Here is a 17,754-nt window from a genome sequence, read left to right on the forward strand (position 1 = left end):
TATCTTCTGCTTCTGTTAAATCCATACCATTTCTGTCCTTTATTGAGCCCATCTTTGCATGAAATGTTCCCTTGGTATCTCTAATTTTCTTGAAGAGATCTCTAGTCTTTCCCATTCTGTTGTTTTCCTCGATTTCTTTGCATTGATCGTTAAAGAAGGCTTTCTTATCTCTTCTTGCTATTCTTTGGAACTCTGCATTCAGATGCTTATATCTTTCCTTTTCTCCTTTGCTTTTTGCCTCTCTCCTTTTCACAGCTATTTGTAAGGCCTCCCCACACAGCCATTTTGCTTCTTTGCATTTCTTTTCCATGGGGATGGTCTTGATCCCTGTCTCCCACACAATGTCACGAACCTCATTCCATAGTTCATCAGGCACTCTATCTATCAGATCTAGGCTCTTAAATCTATTTCTCACTTCCACTGTATAATCATAAGGGATTTGATTTAGGTCATACCTGAATGGTCTAGCGGTTTTCCCTACTTTCTTCAATTTAAATCTGAATTTGGCAATAAGGAGTTCATGATCTGAGCCACAGTCAGATCCTGGTCTTGTTTTTATTGACTGTATACAGCTTCTCCATCTTTGGCTGCAGATAATACAATCAATCTGATTTCAGTGTTGACCATCTGGTGATGTCCATGTGTAGAGTCTTCTCTTGTGTTGTTGGAAGAGTGTGTTTGCTATGACCAGTGCATTTTCTTGGCAAAACTCTATTAGTCTTTGTCCTGCTTCATTCCACATTCCAAGGCCAAATTTGCCTGTTACTTTAGGTGTTTCTTGACTTCCTACTTTTGCATTCCAGTCCCCTATAATAAAAAGGACATCTTTTTTGGGTGTTAGCTCTAAAAGGTCTTGTAGGTCTTCATAAAACCGTTCAACTTCAGCTTCTTCAGCGTTACTGGTTGGGGCATAGACTTGGATAACTGTGATATTTAATGGTTTATCTTGGAGATGAACAGAGATCATTCTGTCGTTTTTGAGATTGCATCCAAGTACTGCATTTTGGAATCTTTTGTTGACCATGATGGCTACTCCATTTCTTCTGAGAGATTCCTGCCTGCAGTAGTAGATATAATGGTCATCTGAGTTAAATTCAGCCATTCCAGTCCATTTTAGATCGCTGATTCCTAGAATGTCGACGTTCACCCTTGCCATCTCTTGTTTGACCACTTCCAATTTGCCTTGATTCATGGTCCATCTTCCCACCCAAGCTAAAACAGTCATGGCTTCTTATCCCAGTTAAATTGCCACATTAATGCTAAAAGGAAGGAAACGGAGCATTGAATTGTTTGGTGAAGAGACATCAGAGATTGTAATTTCCTATAATAAGGAGCAGCTTGATGCTTTTTTAATGTTTGATGAAGACTGGCAGATTGCAATAGGGAATTATTGTGGCTAAATTTTGCATCATTTAGCCTTTCATGTTTTGCTAAATTTTATTTCCAAACATCCAGTTATTTTTCCTGTTAGATGTAAACAGTTCCCTATTCCAAATGCTCAAATAGACTTCACTGATGGGTCAGCCAACGGTAAAACCTCCATAGTCACAAGAGATCATCAGAAAGTTTTGGAAACACAAGACACTTCAGCTCAAAGAGCTGAAATCACAGCTGTTATAGAGGCTTTTGTTGTGTTTGCAGAGGAAGAATTTAACCTTTACTCTGACTCTCAGTATGTGGTCAGGCTGTTTCCACATATTGAGACTGCAGTTCTGCCCAAAAACAAAACTGCTATCTTTCATTTGTCAACTAGATTACAGCAGCAAATTTGGGAAAGAAATCGACCATTTTTGTCAGCCACATTCGGGCTCATTCCGGTCTGCCTGGCCCTTTAAGTGTTCTTAATTATTTGGCAGATTCGCTCACCAGAATTTCAGTAGTTTCTGTTTTTGAAAAAGCCCAAGCTTCTCACTCACTTCATCATCAGAATGCCACTGCCTTAAGATACCAGTTTCAAATTCCTCGAGAATCTGCCTGAGAGATTGTTCATTCTTGTTTACATTGTCCTACTACCATGAATGCTTTCCCTTTGGGAGTTAACCCTCTTGGATCCTCAAACTTTCCAAGTTGTTACTTTGAACAGTGACCCCATACGGGTTAATACAGACCAACCTTGCCTTTTGGAAGGATCTTATACTTCCTATATAAAAGACCAATACCCTATTAATTTCAATTATACCTTTAAGGGACTTGCAGATTATTTTCCTGTTGGCTTTAACTTTCCTTCTGGCCATACAGGAAACTTCATTACCAAGAAAGGATGTGTTGCAGCCTCTAAAAAGGCAGTTATGACAGATTCCCCAACCTCTAAATTTGCATCTAAAGGGGATCGGTCTGTTTGGAGATTACAAGCTCGTATGCTTGTGATTTGAGCCCTATAAGTCCTTGTCTCTCAAAGCTCTACCAGAATATCCAAATTGTGATGATGTTGCTCCCTCAGATATCATATGGAAAATTATAGATGATCATTCAGGATATCCAAATTGAAAATCTTGTACTTAAAATTCAATAATCGATTACAGAATATTGGGAGGAAGAAATTGTATAATTCAGGAATGCAGCAACCCAAATCCAGGTCAGGACCCTGTGTCCAACGATGACTTTATCAATAGATTGGACAATTGGAAATAATATTCAGTTCCTTGGCCATTAGTCTCCACTAGATGGCATCATAATCAATTTGTTCCACCTATGCTGTCTTATACGGCTAAAGGTAAAACTTTTTGGCAGCCAGAAATTTGGAAAGCCCTTGCCGCTATTGCCCCTATTTAACCCAACCAGAAAATAACTCTATTTACTCTATTTTAGCTTGTCTACCCTTTCCTTATGTTTTTCTTTTCACTAATGACTCTGGAAGACTTAACATATGATTAAATTATACAGGTGGACCCAATGTAGTGTCTTGTGAAGAATGTATGCTTTCATCTTGTTTAACTCCTCAATATAATGTTTGCTCTTTTATGGTTTTAAAACGTCCACCCTATCTCATGGTACCTGTAACTGTAACCACGTATTGGTATGATAACCATGGCCTTGCTGTGCTGCAACAGCTACAAGATTTAATGTGGACACAATGGTTTGTATGCTTACTTTTTTTGGAATATCAGCTTTGATAACTGCAATTACTTCTGTTACTGTAGAAGCAATATCATTGACTCAACAATGCATACTGCCCTATATGTTGATACTGTGTCCAAAAATGTTTCTTTAATGCTGGCAACACAGGAAGTTATAGATGGGAAACTAGAAATGAGGGTTGATGCCCTAGAAGAAGCAATAATGCTTATTGGGACTGAATTACAGAGTCTGAAAGTAAAAATGGCTATTTCATGTCATGCCAACTACCGGTGGATATGTGTTACATCCCTGAAAGTAAATAAGACAGATTTTGAATGGGAAATAATCTAAAATCATATTTTAAGTGTTTGGAACAGCTCAGGTGTTAGTTTAGACTTAGAGAAACTTCATAATCAGATTCAGACCTTGGAACACTCCCAATTAGATTTTACCACCGCAGGAGAAGCCAATGACTTTTTCCACACCTTTTCTAACTTCATTTCGGAAAAGACTATTCTGTCTACTGTTTCTAGTTATGTTGCTATAGGTGCTATGATATTGCTCCTCATAATCATTCTTCCTTGTATTGTCAGGATTCTTCGGCAGAGCATTCGGAATCTTGCAACTGAACTGCACCTGACTGTTTTAAAAAATAAAAAAGGGGGAGATGCCGGGAGCCAGCACAGGACATCCCACCCATGATAAGGTCATGTGGAGAGGCCTGATGGGTAATGCGAGTCAGGCCTCAGGGGTTCCCCATGAGTTTCTCTGAGCACCTACCCACCAAAAAAAAAAAAAAACAAACAAAAAAAAAAACAACAACAACAACAACCCAGAATCTGCCTGCCTTATTGCACTGTGCTTTTCCGCTCTTCTGACACTCTCTGGAAAAAGTTAACTCAGAGCTTCAGTCTTCTGCATTTGAAAGGAATGTTTCAGTTCAAACCCCATCTGATAACTCTCTAACTTGCCTAAGAGGTTCCCCTGGACTTTTTACAGTTTGTGAATTGTTTAAAGCCCCCCAACTGTGAGAGGCACAAAGCTTAAAACATCTTAAACATACACAGCCTTTTCTAAAGAGCTAAAAATCATATTGGTGACAGATTTCACTGTTGACTCAATGATTGCTTCCAGGCCTCCATATTCTTTATCTTTTAGGCACCTGGGAGGATATTAATCAATGTAATTGGGATATGGAAAAAAAAATATATAGTAGTTTTGATATTAGCAACACTAGACTTTTGAGTTAATTACTCTTCTTTTGTTATAAACCACTGTACTCCTTTTACTTGTTATAAATTGCTGTATCTTTGCTATTTAAAATTGTAACTTTATTTAGTGCTTTCTGAGAGGGGCACCAGACTGAGAAGAACAACACAAATAAGTCATATGGTTGACAAACCCTTATCAGAAAAGGGCTGTAAAATATTAATTGGCCCTCTGGCCGGAAGATGATTTAAATCGCCTAAGACGTGTATACAAGAAAAGCCTGGTGTTGATAAGAGTCTGGGCTGCTAACGCTGCATAACTTTGTGTTACCTATTGATCTCCATGTACTATCAAAAGTATAAAAAGCCTTCTGAACTATAAACGATGGGCCAGTTTCTCGGACTAGTCTCTCAACCTAGTTTCTTGGAAATCTGGCTCCCCCCGTGTCTCTTTCTCACTCTCCCTCCCTCTCCTTTTCTGGCTGAATTCCCATCTGGAACGAGGAGGCTCGCCAAGTCTACTTAATTGTCCTGGCTTTTAAGTTCCGTGAGAGAGAGAGCCCAAGGCGGGGCACTCTCCGATATTCAAACGGGCACTGGTGGCCCAACGTAGCTTGTGCAAATCTCTTGTTCTGAGATTTTATGTGCTTTCCACTGTAAACCAAGTTATTGAGCCTCTTTTCTCCACTCAATTTCCCTACTGTACTATTTCTTTCTAATCTCTTTTTATATTTCTATATAAATAAGTTTTTGCTCACCTGTCTCCCCTTCAAATCACACTGGATCCTTTGGGGCTGGACCCCGGCATGTAGGTTATAAATATAAAAGTTAAAGGAGAAATAGAGGACTTAAAACTTTAAAAGTAAAAAAAAAAAAAAAAGGAAGAAAAAGAAAAGAAGAAAACACAATCAAACAACAACATCTACAAAAAAAAAAAAAGAGAATGATCATAAAAATAGTAAAGATATATCTGGGACTTTCTGGTGCTGTGGGCAGTGTGGGGTCACTTCCAAGGTGGTTCCCTCTGTTTGGCTTCTTCTGTTTGCTTGTCTCTTCAGGGTCTGATTTCTTCCCTGACACAAGGAAGGCAGTGGTGGATAGTTTTTTTTTTTCTTTTTTAAGGCTCGCTTGTTCAGTCGCGCTGTGGGGAGGGAGGGATGCTGCAAACAAATAACACGGCATGTGCTCACAGTGTCTCAGCCATGCTATGCCTGCCCCTGCTCATGGCGCACACTGCTCAGACTCTATGTTGCTCCGCCAGGAACTGTCTAAGGCCGGCCCTAGGCTGCATGCACCTCCCCAGTCTATGCCACTCAGCCTAGGCTCTCAGGTAGCCCTGAGGCACAGACTCGGTTGGGCCTGTGTTTTGTGCCCTTCCCAGGTCCGAGTAGCTCAGGTGTTTAGGGAGCCCAGTCACTGCGACTTATCACCTTTCATGTCTCTGCTACTCAGTTTCTGGGTGTATCACTGGTGCCCTTTCTCAGGAGGATGGTGACTGTCTAGAAACCCAAGAAGTCTTGGCAAAGAAGCTTGCATGCAGTTTGGTAGGTAATGTCTCTCTGAAGCTGTGATTGCCCCCTTCCAGCCCTTACAGCTCTGGCTGCCTGTCACCAGAGGGGGATGGTTTGCAGCTGGCTATTTCTGTTCCATCCTTTGTTCTATGCGCGGTCCTGGCAGTGTCTTATGTTAGAGCTTTTCGTGTGGTAGCTATCCCACAGTCTGGTATGCTAGCCCAAGTTATTTTGCTCTGGTTACACTCAGGACATTCCAACCCAATCCTTAAAAATCACTGCAGCCTGTGCCTCCCTGCCCAGCCCCCACTTGCTAGTGGTGGATGCAGGCGTATGTGCTGCTTCTCCACTGGGGGAGTTTCTGTTGGCCTCGTAATCTGTAGGTTTAAATTATTTATTTATTTTCTTCCCTGTTATGTTGCCCTCTGGGCTTCCATGTCTCACCACAGACTTGGCAGTGAGAGTGTTTCTTGGTGTTTGGGAACTTTTCTCTTTTTAAGACTCCCTTCCCGGGAAGAGATCCCTGCCTGGGACAGAGCTCCCTACCTAACTTTTTTGTCTCTTTTTTCGTCTTTTACATTATTTCCTACCTGTTTTTGAAGACAATGATCTGCTTTTCTGGGTGCCTGATGACCTCTACCAGTATTCAGAAGTTGTTTTCTGGAATTTACTCACCATTGAAATGTTCTTTTGATGAATTTGTGAGGGAGAGAGTGGTCTCCACGTCCCTATTCATCCGCCAACTTAGGACCGCCCCGGGGCTCTTCTTGAGTTGTTGTGGGACACTCGGTGTCCCTCTCAAGTGGAGACTGGTATGTCAGGGAACTTCTTGAGTTGCATCCAGGGTGTCAAGGGCCCTTCTGAGACTCAAGAGGGAAGGTGGGATTTCTCTCCTGAGTCCCCATTAGAAAATGGACTCATCTCACATTGAGGGGAGAATCAAATATTTTTTCTTGAGTTGTGGCAGGATAATTGGGGTTCCTATCAAGTAACGGTGGGGAATTAAGGGATCCCCTCGTGTTGCCTCAGGAAAATCAAGTCTCCATGCGAGTTGCGAGGGGCATCTCAGGATTCCTCTCCAGTCGATGCTGGGGTCGAGGTCTTAATCTGGAGTTTAGGTTGGAACCTCAGGATTCCTCTCCAGTGCTGAGACGGATCTCGGGATTCCTATGGAGTTTCAACAAGGAGTCAGGCCTCATCTTGTGTGGAGACATGTAAGTCTGCTTTCCTCTCAAGCTGTGAAAGTAGTGTCAGGCTTCCTTTCGAGTTGACATAGGGATCTGTGGCTTCCTCTTGAGGTGCCACTGGGCTGTCACACATGCCATCGGGTTTTGAGTCAATATTCGGGGTGACAGTCGAGTCAGTGCAGGGGAATCAGTTGTATCTCGAGTGGATTGGGGCATCGGGGCCTTTAGAAATTGTGGTACAGCCCGTGGAGTTCCTCTTGAGTTTCAAGTTGAGACAGCCTCATCTTGAGGTGTGATGGGAACGTGGAGATTTCTTACCCGAAGAAACAGGAAAATGGGCCCTCATATCGAGATGAGGAGGGAAAACCGGGGCTCTTTTTGAGTTGTGGCGGGACCCTCGGTGCTCCTCTTGAGTGAAAATGGGTTTGTCGGGAACTTTTTGAGCTGCATCAAAGGTGTCAAGGACCCTTCAGAGGCTCAAGAGGAAGGTGAGATTTCTCTGGAGATGCTGCAGCAGAAAAGGGCCTCATCTCGTGTTGAGGGGAGAATCTCCTGGTATTTCTTGAGTTGTGGCAGGAAACTTGGGGTTCCTCTCGAGTTATAACAGGGACCTCAGGGACCCACTCGTGTTGCGTGAGGAAACTCAAGTCTCCATGTGAGTTGCAAGGGGCTTCTCGGGATTCCTCTCCACTTGATGCTGGGGCCGAGGTCCTCATCTGGATTTGAGGCCAGGACCTCAGGGTTCCTCTCCAGTGCTGACATGGATCTCGGGGTTCCTATGGTGTTTCAACAGGGTAGTTAGGCCTTGTCTCATGTAGAGACATGCAAGTCTGCTGTCGTCTCGAGCTGTAAAGGTAGTATCAGGTTTCCTGTCAAGTTGACATAGGTATTTATGGCTTTCTCTCGATGTGCACAAGGCTGTTACACCTGCCATCATATTTTGAGTCGATACTCGTGGTGACATTCGAGTCAGTTCAGGAGGATCAGTTGTATCTGGAATGGCCTGGGACATCGGGGACATTTGGAATTGTGGAACAGTGCTTGGAGTTCCTCTAGAGTATCAAGTTGAGACCGCCTTCTTTTGGGGTGAGACAGGATCGCTGGGATTCCCTTCCCGATGAAGCAGGGAAATGAAACCTCATCTCAAGATGAGGAGGAAAAAACGGGGCTCTTCTTGAGTTGTGGCAGGGCCCTTTTTGTTTCTCCCGAGTGGAGATGGGTATGTCAGGGAACTTCTTGAGTTACATCAGTTGTGTCAAGGACCCTGTCAATTCTCAAGAAGGAAGGTGGGATATCTCTCAAGATGCCACAGCAGAAAAAGGCCTCATCTCAAGTTGAGGGGAGAATCTCCTGCATTACTCGAGTTGTGGCAGTAAACTTGGGGTTCCTCTCGAGTTACGACTGGGACCACAGGGAGCTGCTTGTGTTGCCTCAATAAGGTCAAGTATCCATGCAAGTTGTGAAGGGCTTCTCGGTATTCCTCTCCAGTTGGTGTCGGGATCTAGGTCCTCATCCGGAGTTGAGGGTGGAACCTCAGGGCTTCTCTCAATTGCTTAATGATCTCAGGATTCCTATGGAGTTTCAACAGGGGATTCAGGCCTCGTCTAATGTGGAGACATGCAAGTCCACTTTCCTTTCAAGCTGTAAAAGTAGTGTCACTATTCCTGTGGAGTTGACCTAAGGATCTGTGGTTTTCTATCGAGCTTCCACAGGATTGTCACACCTGCCATCGTTTCCAGTCGATACTCGGGGTGACAGTCGAGTCAGTGCAAGGGAATAATGTGTATCTGGAGTGGATTGAGACAGAAGTGTCTTTTGAAATTGTGGCACGGCCCCTGGAGTTTTGCCGGGCGCCAGCGTGTGGAATCCCGCTTGTGGCAAATATCACGAGGAAGGAGGCCTGTCATACGCAAAGGCAGGATCAGACTTCAGGGATCCCCTGGGACATTCTCGAGCATCTACCCCCAAAACTAGAGTCTACCTACTTTACTGCATTATGCTTTCATCTACACTTCTGACATTACAGAGGGCTATACCCCACCACCTCTCTCTGAACTGGAGCTAACTTAGAGCTTTAGTTATAAAGTCTCTTGGCCGTAACAAGAGTGTTTCCTTCCACAAGCTCCTCTGATGGCTCTGTAGGCTGCCTGACAGGTTTTTCCAGCCACATGTGCTTGTTCACAGCCACCCAACCATGAGACCCATGGGATGCTATAAACTTGCTAAATACAGATTCTTTTGAGAAGTTAGAAAATTGTTAGTATAGTATTAGCAAGTTAGTTAGAAATTATACCAGTGGAGGGTTTCATTGTTGAGCCAATATTTGCTGCTAAGCCTTCATATCCCTAGCCCCTTACACACACCAATTGATATAACTACCATATAGAGAAATAAGTATTAACCTTGATATTAATCACGTTAAACCTTAGGCTAAGTAAATTCTTTTCTTGATTATAGCCCACTGCTCCTTGGCCCTGTAGGAATGCAACTTTATCTGGTTCCTTCAGAGGGTGGTGCCTGACTTAAGAAAAATCATCTTTGGAGAAAATATGTTTTCTGGTTGACTAATCATCATTAGAAAGGGTCACAAAATGTTAGAAGGCCTCTTGGCCAGAAGATGATGTAAATCACCTGAGAACTTTGTATATCAGAAGAAATGTAGAAAGAAAGTGTTGTTTCAATAAGGGTCAGGAATGCTAACCCCGTGTGACTTTGTATTTCCCATTTATCTCTATGTATTACTTAAAGTATAAAAGTGGCCATGGAAAATAAAGAAACAGGACCAGTTCCTGGAAAGACTGATTTCCCCCATGTCGTGTTTTCTTGCTCTATTCTTTTCTGGCTGAATTCCCATCTGGAGGGTGGAATCTCGCTGAGCCTACTAATTTTTCCTGGGCTTCTAAGATCTGAACGTGGAGGCACTTTGTGTCTCCGTAGGCGGTGCAAACCCCTTGTCCCATAGTTTTATTGGTTTTCCCCATAAACCAAGTTATTCAGCCTCTTTTCTCCACAAATTTTCATACTATACTATTCTTCCCTAATGTCTCTCCATATCTTTAATTATACAATTTTCCTCTAGATTCTGACTCTGTCCCCGCTTCAAATAACCCTGGATCCACCGTGGCTGGACCCCAGCAAGTGGTGACCGAACAGAATTAAAGTTAAGAAAGCCAATATTCAATCCCTTTTTATATTCATGTAAGAACAATGTCCGTTGTTTCCAGAAAAGGGTACTGTTAATTTAGATACTTGGGTGAAGCTATGAAAACTTATTATACTTTGCATGGGCTTGTAGATGCTTTTGCTCTGTGGAATATGATAAGAAATGTTCTGGACCCCCATCATGAGGCTGTTAGATAGCCTATGGGAGAGGCTATAGATGTGGATGGTGGTGGGTCTCCACCTTCTATGCAGATCATATTTTCTGCCATTGACGAAGAAAAAGAGGGAGACTGTGCTCTACCTCCCGAGGAAGGAGATGGCTTACAGGATGCTGAGGCTGGGCGCCCTGGAGGGGCCCCTCCCCCTCTACACAAACCTTTAAAAATTTATCCGCCACTTTCTGATTTAAGGCGACCACCCCACCACCACCTCTGCTTGTGCCACCCCACATTACCTCCAAATCCTCCCAGAGCATTGCCTAAGGCTGAAAAAGATAAAGAGATTTTTTTTTTAACAAAGAAGCTTTCAAAACAGAGCCTGCACCTTGCAGAAAACCCCCTCAGGGGGGCCTCACCTAAGCAAAAAAAAAAAAAAAAAAAGAGAGAGAGAGAGAGAAGAAAGAAAAATGATCATAATAAGAAGGATTTTACAAATAAAAAAAATGTTTCTCTTATGACCATATAGGCAATATTGCCAGCAATGTCCTGCTAAACAGAGACAACAAGCCGTGCCAATCAACCTCAGGTAGCTCAGTATTGGACCTCAGTTCCACCACCTCAACAATATTAACACCAGTTAGCCACACTATTAAAATCCCTACAGGGGTTAAAGGTCCATTACCGGCAGGTTTGGTGGGAATTATATTAGGCAGAAGCTCTTTAGCCATGCAAGGTTTCACAATTGTCCCTGGAGTAATTGATTCAGACTATACAGGAGAAATTCAGATAATGATTTCACCCCCAATTAAAACTTTATAAATACATTAGGGACAAAGAATAGATCAACTTTTACTTTTGCCTTACCACACTGCAATTGGGCATACAGCTACTGAGAATGAAAGGCAAGACAAAGGATTTGGGTCTAGTGACATGATTTTTTGGGTAACAGAAATTACTCAGAAACGCCCTATGGAAACTATTCTGGTCAGTGGTAAATCTATTGTGGGATTATTAGACACAGGAGCAGATATTTCTTGTATTTCAGGAAAAAACCGGACCTGCTCCTGGCTCACATATACTACTGAAAATGAGTTGGTGGGATTAGGAAGAGCCCCCACAGTAGCTAAGAGTGCAAAAATATTAGATTGGAAATTTGATGATACTCGTGGAACTTTCTAACCGTATGTAGTTCCTTCACTCCCCTTTACCCTGTGGAGGAGCGACGTACTGTCTCAAATGGGAGTGTGACTTTATAGCCCCGATGAAAAAGTCACCTCTCAAATGCTGCAAATGGGCTATGATCCATCAAAAGGATTGGGTGAGCAACAGACAGGAATAATCGAGCCAATTTGCCCAACTCCTCGACAGCTATGTTCTGGATTGGGGTATCCAAATTTATAATGGAGGCCATTGTTTTTGCTGCTGACCCCATTACATGGAAATCTCAAGACCCAATGTGAGTGGAAAAATGGCCTCTGCCTAAATAAAAATTACTGGCAGCTAAAACGTTAATTTCCAAACAACTGGAATTGGAACATATTGAGCCCTCCAATAGCCCCTGGAACACTCCTATTTTTGTTATTCAGAAAAAAATCAGGTAAATGACTACTTTTACAGGATTTTAGAGCAATCAATGGACTGGAAGAAACACAAGCTGGAATCAAGATTGCTGGGAGAAATATCAATAACCTCAGATATGCATATGACACCACCCTTATGGCAGAAAGTGAAGAGCTAAAAAGCCTCTTCATGAAAGTGAAAGAGGAGAGTGAAAAAGTTGGCTTAAAGCTCAATACTCAGAAAACGAAGATCATGGCATCTGGTCCCATCACTTCATGGGAAATAGATGGGGAAACAGTAGCATCAGTGTCAGGCTTTATTTTTGGGGGGCTCCAAAATCACTGCAGATGGTGCCTGCAGCCATGAAATTAAAATACGCTTACTCCTAGCGTCTAAGTTATGACCAACCTAGATAGTATATTCAAAAGCAGGAACATTACTTTGCCAACTAAGGTCCGTCTAGTCAAGGCTATGGTTTTTCCTGTGGTCATGTATGGATGTGAGAGTTGGACTGTGAAGAAGGCTGAGAGCTGAAGAATTGGTGCATTTGAACTGTGGTTTTAGAGAAGACTCTTTAGTTTCCCTTGGACTGCAAGGAGATCCAACCAGTCCATTCTGGAGGAGATCAACCCTGAAATTTCTTTGGAAGGAATGATGCTAAAGCTGAAGCTCCAGTACTTTGCCCACCTCATGCGATGTGTTGACTCATTGGAAATGACTCTGATGCTGGGAGAGATTGGGGGCAGGAGGAGAAGGGGATGACCGAGGATGAGATGGCTGGATGCCATCACGGACTCAATGGACGTGAATCTGAGTGAACTCCGGGAGATGGTGATGGACAGGGAGGCCTGGGGTGCTGCGATTCATGGGGTCGCAAAGAGTCGGACACGACTGAGGGATTGAACTGAACTGAACTGAACTGACTGAATGCCACCAAGGAGAATATGAGGGCCTTACAACATGGGCTCCCTTCTCCAGTAGCCGTTCCAGAGGGATATAATACAATTGCAATTGATTTACAAGATTGTTTTTTCACCATTTCTTTAAGTGCTGTGGATATAAGTGATTTGCCTTTATTCTGCCATCAGAAAATCTTAAACAGCCTTATTTAAGGTTTCAATGGGAACTGTCACCTCAGGAATTAAAAAATAATCCTACCTTATATCAAAAATTTGTCAATGCCACTTTATAAAATATTAGAGCTAAATATGAACAAGTATATATAATTCACTATGTGGATGATATTTTAATAGCTCATCCACATAGAGCTTATTTACAAACTGTCCTCCAAGATTTTACTCAGGTATTGTCAGCTAGAGGCTTAAAACTTGCCCCAGAGAAAATTAAAACTAACCCACCCATAACTTACTTAGGAAGGGTTATAAATTCAGAAACCGTGACTCATGCCTGGCTACAGTTAAGAAAACATCATCTTGTTACTTTAAATGATTATCAAAAACTTTTAGGTGATATTAATTGGATTAGGACCTATTTAAAATTAACCACTGCCAAATTAAAGCCTCTTTTTAACATTCTGGTCGGGGATCCAGATCCAAATTCAAAAAGACAATTGAGTACTGAGGCTCAGGAAGCCCTAGGCAAAGTAGAAAAAGCCTTATCTGATAGCTGTGCAAAAAGAATTTATTTAGCAGCAAACTGACAATTTCTTTGCCTAGCATTCCCTACTGTACCTACAGAAGTTTTATTGCAAAACAGCCCCCTAGAATGGGTCCATCTTCCCGCTCAAGCTAAAAAAATGTAGTGGCTTCTTATCCAGGCTTGATAGCTACATTGATATTAAAAGGAAGAAAGCAGATCATTGAATTGTTTGGTAAAAAGCCAAGAGAAATTGCAATTCCATATAATAAGGAACAGGTTGATGCTCTTTTAATGTTTAAAGAAAATTGGCAGTTTGCTATAGGAAATTATTTTGGTCAAATTTTGCATTATTTGCCCCTCACGTGTCTTGTTAAATTTTACATCTAGACACCCAGTCATTTTTCCTGTTAGATGCAAACAGTTCCCTATTCCAGATACTCTAATAGCTTTTACTGATGGGTCAGCTAATGGAAAAGCTTCTTATAAGGATGTAGTAGAAAATCTCTTTACTTGTTTATCATATTTGAGTCTGCCAAAAGCTTTAAAAACTGATAATGCTCCTGCTTACATTTCTAAGTCTTTCCAATAATTTTGTATAAAATTTCAAATAAAACATAACACAGGCATCCCCTATAATCCACAGGGACAAGCCATAGTGGAAATAGCACATCAGACAATAAAAATACAAATTAAAAAATTAAAAGAAGCAGAATTTAAGTATAGCTCCCCCCATTAAATCTTGCAACATGCTCTCTTTGTAATAAATAACCTAAATGCTGATTCATCTGGAACCACTGCAATGCTTTGTCATTGGTGTCCGCACCAACAAAATGTAAAGCCATTGGTAAAGTGGAAGGACTTCCTCTCCAGACAATGAAAAGGTCTTGACTCATTGTTAACTAGCGGTTGAGGATGTGCTTGTATTTTTCCACAGGACGCAGATTCACCAATTTGGATCCTGGGCAGACTGATTTGCCATGTCGCAGTCCCCCCAGACATCCGGTTCACCCATGGCTTCAATTACAAAAGAGGAAGGGAACTCCTTTGCCCCTACCACCACCACCGCATGCAACGGCCATGTGCCAAGAGCCACGGGCGGGGCCAGTCTGGCTGCCAGGTTCTAGTGTGCCGACCTCGCAGCTAGTGGCCCCACTAGCGTCCGTCTGCACTCACTTGGCAGCCACTGGGCCCAAGGCTGGTTTAGCGAGGGGGCAAGGGTGGCACCTGGGGGCCCACTGGCAGGAGAGGCAAGATAAACATTGAGATCCCGGCGGAACTGACAGAGCTGCTGCAGTGTAAACTCCAGCAGTTCCACAGGCTTTTGCCTCGGGACCTCCTCAGTTGCTCCCTCAGATGTCATATGGAACACTATAGATGATCATTCAGGGTATCCGATTTAGAAATCTTGTACTTATAATTCAAGGATTGATTACAGAATACCGGGAGGAGAAAAAAAAAATAATTCTATTTACTTTATTTGAGCTTGTTTACCTTCTCCTTATGTTTTTCTCTTTGCTAACGATTCTGGAAAACTTAATATACAAGTGAATTATTCAGGTGAACCCAATGTAGTGACTTGTGAACAATGTATGCTTTCATCTTGTTTAACCTCTCAGTACAATGTTTGTTCTTTTGTAGTGTTGAAATGTTCACCCTATCTCATGTACCTGTAAGTGTAACTACTCATTGGTATGATAATTATAGTCTTGCTGTGTTACAACAACTACAGGATTTGTTGTGACAATGGCAATTTGTGGGCTTACTTACTTTAAGGATATCAGCTTTAATAGCCACAATCACTTCTGTTACTGTGGCAGCAATAATATTGACTCAACAAGTTCATATTTAACACTGGCAACACAAAAAGCTATAGATAGGAAGTTAGAGATGAGGGTAGATGCCTTAGAAGAGGCAATAATGCATATTGGGATGGAACTGCAAGCCCTAAAAGTAAAAATGGCTCTCGTCATGCTGACTACTGGTGGATATGTGTTACATACTTGAAAGTAAATGAGACAGATTATGAATGGAAAAAATTAAAAATCATATTTCAGGTGTTTGGAACAGCTCTGATATTGGCCTGGATTTAGGGAAACTTCATAATCAGATACAGACCATGGAACACTCTTGATTGGATTTTACTGCTGCTGAAGCCGCTAATGACTTTTTCCAAGCTTTCTCTAACTTCATTTCTGGAAAGAACATTCTGTCTACTATTTTCAGTTATACTACTGTGGGTGCTCTAATCTTGCTTCTCATAATCATTCTTCCTTGTATTGTCAGGATCCTTTGGCAGAGCATTCAGAAGCTCGTGACTTAACTGCATCTGGCTGTTTTAAGAAACAAAAAAGGGGAAGATGGAGGGAGCCAGTGTGAGGAATCATGCCCATGGCAAAGGTCATGAGGAAGGAGGCCTGACATATGCAAAGGCGGGATCAGGCCTCGGGGGTCCCCCTGGACATTCTCGAGCATCTACCCACAAAACCAGAGTCTGCCTACCTTACCGCACTATGCTTTCAACTACACTTCTGACATAACAGGGGGCTATCCCCCACCATTTCTCTCTGAAAAGGAGCTAACTTAGAGCTTCAGTTAATAAATCTTCTGGGTATAACAAGAGTGTTTCTGTCCACAAGCTCCTCTGATAGCTCTCTAGCCTGCCTGATAGGTTTGTCCGGCCACATGTGATTGTGGTTGAGACTCCCAATCGTGAGAGGCACGAGATGCTATAAACGTTCTAAATACAGATTCTTTTGAGAGGTTAGAAAATTATTAGTATAGTATTAGCGAGTTAGTTAGAAATTATACCGGTGGACGGTTTCATTGTTGAGCCAATATTTCCTGCTAAGCCTCCATATCTCTTGCCCCTTATACACACCAATTGATATAACTAGCATATAGGAGAAATAAGTATTAACCTTGATATTAATCACGATAGAACTTAGGCTAAGTAAATTATTTTCTTGATTTTAGCCCACTGCACCTTTGATCTGTAGGAATGCAACATTATCTGGTGCCTTTGGAGGGTGGTGCCTGACTTAAGAAAAATCACCGTTGGAGAAAATAAGTTTTCTAGTTGACTAATCATCATCAGAAAGGGTCATAAAATGTTAGCAGGCCTCTTGACCAGAAGATGATGTAAATCACCTGAGAACTATGTATGTAGGAAGGAATGGAGAAAGAAAGTGTAGTTTCTATAAGCGTCAGGACTGCTGACCCCACATGACTTTGTATTTCCCATTTATCTCTATGTGTGACTTAAAGTATAAAAACGGCCATGGAAAATAAAGAAACAGGATGTGTTCCTGGAAAGACTGGTTTCCCCTGTATGATGTTTTCTCATTCTCTTCTTTTCTGGCAGAATTCCCATTTGGAGAATGGAAGCTTGCAAAGCCTAATAATTTTACCTGGGCTTCTAAAATCTGAATGGGGAGGAACTTTGTGTCTCTGCTCCTCCTGGAGATGGGAAGACACCTTTGGCCTACGTAGGTGGTACAAACCCCTTGTCCTGGAGTTTTATTGGTTCTCCTAGTAAACCAAGATATTCAGCCTCTTTTCTCCACTAATTTTCCTACATTATTCTTCCTTAATCTCTCTCCATATCTTTAATTAAACAATTTTCCTCTAGACACCAACTCCATCCTCACTTCGATTTACCCTCAATCCACCAGGTCTGGACCCCAGGAAACTTCCTCTCAAGTTTCAAGTTGAGACCATCTCCTCTTGAGGTGTGAGGGGAACGCTGGGATTCCTTTCCCAATGAAGCAGGGAAATGGACACTCATCTCGAGGTGCAGACGGAAAAACAGGGCTCTTCTTCTGTTGTTGCAGGACACATGGTGTTCCTCTTGAGGGGAGACTGGTATGTTGGGGAAATTCTTGAGTTGCATCAAGGATTTCCAGACCTTTTCAAGGCTCAAGAGTGACGGTGGGATTTCTCTTGAGACGCCACTGCAGAAGAGGGCCTCATCTAGCGTTGAGGGAAGAATCTCCTGTTTTTTCTTGACTTGCGGCAGGAAACTTGGGATTCCTCTTGAGTTATGACAGGGACCTCAGGGACCCACTTGTGTTGCCTCAGGAAAGTCCAGTCTCCATATGAGTTGTGAGGGCCCTCTCGGGATTCCCCTCCAGTCAGTGTCGGGGCCTAGGTACTCAGCTGGATTTGAGGTTGGAACTTCAGGTTTCCTCTCCATTGCTGACAGGGAGCTCGGGGTTCCTATGGAGTTTCTACAGGGGAGTCAGGCCTCGTCTCATGTGGAGACATGCAAGTCTGCTATCCTCTTAAGATGGATAAGTACTGTCATGCTTCTGTC

This window comes from Capricornis sumatraensis, chromosome 12 (assembly GCF_032405125.1).
Source record: "Capricornis sumatraensis isolate serow.1 chromosome 12, serow.2, whole genome shotgun sequence".
Classification (NCBI taxonomy): Eukaryota; Metazoa; Chordata; class Mammalia; order Artiodactyla; family Bovidae; genus Capricornis; species Capricornis sumatraensis.